Source organism: Bactrocera latifrons, unplaced genomic scaffold (assembly GCF_001853355.1).
Source record: "Bactrocera latifrons isolate USDA-ARS-PBARC rearing strain unplaced genomic scaffold, ASM185335v1 scaffold_780, whole genome shotgun sequence".
Taxonomy (NCBI): Eukaryota; Metazoa; Arthropoda; class Insecta; order Diptera; family Tephritidae; genus Bactrocera; species Bactrocera latifrons.
The window spans coordinates 28,633-33,225 of NW_017537468.1; positions in this window are offsets into that span (position 1 = coordinate 28,633).

Sequence of the window (4,593 nt, forward strand, 5' to 3'; positions counted from 1 at the left end):
TAGTCTCGATCATTTTCTTGACTTAGTCTTTCTCAGTGATAATTCAAAATTTAGGTTTCTTGACAGATTCTCTTCAATTACTACGGCCACCATTCATCATTCTCCACTAGCGCTTGAGGTGGATACTTATCTTTTTGCTTATGTTAAACCTACCGACGGGCTTGGGTTTAATTTTGCATTTTGTGATTTTGAACAACTCAATAATCTGCTTTGTGAGATTAAATGGGATGATTTACTATCGGGACTGGATACAGCTAATAGTTTCTCGATAAGAAAACAATTAAGGAATTTTGTCATTATAATATCCCGCTCAAACATGCACAACCATATAAGTTGCCTTGGTACAATATGGACCTCAAACGTTTAAAAAATCTTAGAAATAAATACTACAGAAAATTGTCTTCAACTAAATCTCATATTTCCTTTGTTCAATACCAGCACTACACAAAACCGTTCAATGAATTGGACAAGTTTCTCTATAAGAGGTTTATTAATAGTACACAGTCTTCAATCAAGTCGAACCCTAATCTCTTTTGGAACTTTGTAAAATCTAAAAGAGCGTGTTCGGCCATTCCCTCTGCTTTAAGCTGGGGTGATAAGTTCGCGTGCACACCTGGCGACATCTCCAACCTGTTTGCTGAATTTTTACAATCGAATTATGTTCACGACGATCCTGGTATTAGTTCCACTCATTCGGCTAATAACTTCCCATCCATAAATTTTGGCACACTGTGTCTTTCACAGGATGATATTGCCAAGGCTATTTACGATATTAAGTCTTCTCCCAAATTGGATTTGGATGGGCTTCCACCTGTACTTATAAAAAATTGTACTGCCTTGGTATATCCTCTCATGCTTATCTTCAATAAGTCTCTCTCGTCTGGGAATTTTATTGCTGACTGGAAATTGACATGCATTACCCCTATTCTGAAAGGTGGTAGAAAAGATGTAGTCTCCAATTACAGGCCTATCTCCAAACTTTCTACTGTTTCGAAAATTTTTGAGTATTCTGTTAAAAATAAATTATTTTTAGCAGTAAACTCTATATTATTGTATGTCTGCATTCTCCGCTGGATTTCAGGTGGATTGTGTCTACACAGATTTCTCTAAAGCCTTTGATAAAGTTTCACACAAAATTCTAATTAAAAAATTATCATCTTTAGGGTTTCACTCGGTTTTCTTGGAGTGGATTAAATCATATCTGCACAATAGACGATGCGTTGTCAGCGTCGATGGAGTGTCATCTGATACATTCATTGCGTCTTCAGGAGTACCACAAGGAAGCGTCTTGGGTCCACTTCTCCTTGTGCTGTTTATCAATGACGTTTCCTGTTCCTGTTGCTTCTCTTTCGCTAACTTTCTGTTATATGCAGATGACTTAAAAATTTTTGCAACAATCAAAAATCCACAAGATGTATCCAAACTCCAACGCGATATTGATACTTTTTATGATTGGTTCCTGAAATCGAAGCTTTTTCTGAAACTAGATAAATGCTCTCAGATCTCTTATGGTAGGGGACGCAACATCTTATCCTCAAGTTACAATATTTCTAATTGCGTCCTAAAATGCGTTACTGAAATCGAAGATCTTGGGGTAATCTTTGACAACAGATTTTCTTTCAGTAGTCACATCAACTATATCACTTTTAAATCATTCTCTGTACTCGGCTTTGTCCGTCGCATTGCTTTAAATTTTTCCGACCCCTACACGTTAAAATTACTGTATACATGCTTTGTTCGGCCCATTTTGGAGTATGCAGTGTTCATCTGGAGACCATATTGCATATCGTCAATTAATAGGATCGAGCGTGTCCAAAAGATTTTTCTTAAATTTGCTCTCCGCTCCCTAAAGTTTGTTGACCCAATACCATCGTATACGTCTCGTTTATTGCTTTTACATCTTAAACTACTGGAAAATCGTCGGTCCGTTCTCTGCCTTTCATTTGTTTTTAATGKTATTAATGGAGGTATTGACTGTCCCTATTTATTAGGGAAAATTAACTTCAATGGTCCCCAACGTTATCTCAGATCTACTTCCCCATTTTATTACATAAAGGAAAGCACTAACTTTGCTGAATATGCTCCTCTCAAGCGTGCTATGCGAGAGTTTAACTCGATTTCCGAAAAAGTTCKTCTTGATTTTTCTCACTCTAGGGTATCCTTCATTAATACCCTAAATTCTGTTTTTTAGTTTAAATTAATTACTTATGTACTTTTAATTGAATTATGTTAGAATTCTATTTAGCATCCTAATTTTCCATTAGTCTGTAAGAATTAAGGTTCATAGACTTAACTAAATAAGTAAATAAATAAATAAAACCTGGATGCAGTTGAAATCTCAAATTGGTGCCAAATTGCTAAAAAAAAAAAAAGAAACAATTAACGCACTGTTGTTAACTCGGCTAAAACCGCGTAAGCGGTGTCTACACCATTACAGAAGAAGAAGTTATTTAAATAAATTATTTCATAAAATCTGGTTGCATTAGCTCTGCTTGGTTTATAAAGGCTTAAATGAGTTTAGCATCCACCCCCTCTACACGGTAAAACGGGCGCATCCTAATACAACAGGGCAATTCACCACAGCTGATGACACTACAACACAACTCATCACACCTGTACCTGTACCCACTAAACAAAAAGGATGGGCAACAGGATAGAAGGCACAATTGGTTCTAAGCAATTCGTTCGACACATAAATTTTGACCATCAACATTCGATTCTATACATTCTGCGCCGCGTCAACATTACCTTCAGCTCCGATCCGCCCGCGCCTACTAATAGCGATCCAAACCATTGGAGAGGAAATCGATACCAACACAATTTTACACAATTTCGCACAGAGCCATTTGTTAAATAAAGAATAATTTTAGATATATTGCGCATTTCATAAATACACTGTTTTTCCTATTTAATCCAGCGCAGGTGTGAGTGCAAATTGAAACATTTAATACACTGCTTTGTATGCCCCAATAAATCAACAAATAACAATAAGCAACTGCTTTAGCTTCTCAAATGGTGAACATTTTGTGACTAAGTTTATTTAAATTTTCTTTAACACGTGGTGTGGCCATATATTGTCAGATAACAAGGTATAAGTCTAGCTACTAATTTTCCACTATTTTGGTTTCTTACTGTCACTTTATTATGATTATTGATTAAACTGTTGTTTTTATATTAAATTTAATTTTTTTCGGGTTTTGATTACCCTTTACCCTACTGTGTTCTCTATATTTTCACAGTAATAAAATGTTCGTACCTTCGTAAAATTGCGGTTTTTATTTCCCATTACTCACTCATAAAATCGTCATACATATATCCCTCAATATATTATATAATAAACCAATTCGGGTAGAGGTTGCTAGAATTCGATGTTAGGCCTTACATTATCACTTGTATTGAGTTTGTTTTATTTAGCTCACTTGCGCGATAGGACTTTTAGTTACTTTTACACTTGTACGTTCCTTATTCACAAATTTGCCGTTAATTTCATAACTTCATATTTTTTTTCATCGACAAGTTGGCTAGTTAAGCCGCGAATAGAGCGCGTCTAATTCAATACAGTGAAAATATAATGTAGCAATAAAGGTGAAACCGTTATACTTGAAATAAGAATCCACATGATTGAACTTAAGGTTTAATAAGGCGAAAATTATACATACAAATATTTGTCAATTAAAAAAGAAATTCCAATTTGACATTTTACTAAAATTAAATTTCGTGAATGTTTAAAATATGGAGTCTTACGTAATTTTTATTTATTAAGGTATATAACAACATATTGAAAATTAACCCAGCAATTTAGGTTACGAACGTTTGTATTACTGTGAGAAGTGTTGAGAAAATCACAGTAGGGCAAAGTGTCCCCAAAACGCGCAAAAAATTAAATAAAAAGTAATTAAAGAAACTTATTAAAAGCTATTAATCTTTAGGCAGCTTTTCCATAATAGTAGTAAAAACTCTTGTCGGAGAAAAAACCTGGACAGTTTAATCAATCAATTCAATAAAATAGTAGTAAGAAACCGAAATAGTGAAGAACTGATAGCAGAGAACGTATATTTGTAGCAGAGAACGCCTACCATAGAGAAGGTTCACGGCGCGGAGATCTTAAAAATATTTTTGGCTAACTCGGTCGAGATGAGCCATTTTCACCACTGCCAGCTCGGCAGGACAAATTTTAACATTTTCGTTTGAATAGAGCTGAGCGTGAAATAAAAATTATGCTCAAAACTATATATTGCTCTAACAGACGTATATTCACTCTTTTGCTTATATTGTGTATTTGTATGAATGATTTTTGTGCATATTAGTGAATACATGTGCAATTGAATACATTTGAATTAAATTACTTTTCAAAGCAATCCTGCCAACCATGAGCGGGTAAAAAACCAAATAATCAGTGGGTAAACGTCTGGCTAAACATATATAGTTTGTCATAGGCCGCGAGCAGATTCTACCCCCTCACGTACGTATACATGTGACCATACATCTTTGTTGCGCTCATTCAGCAGTGTCATAAAAAAGTATATTTGTCCTGCTCTAATATCCCCAAGCGACGGCTGATGCAGGGTTGCATTTTTTAATTCTTAATTTAAA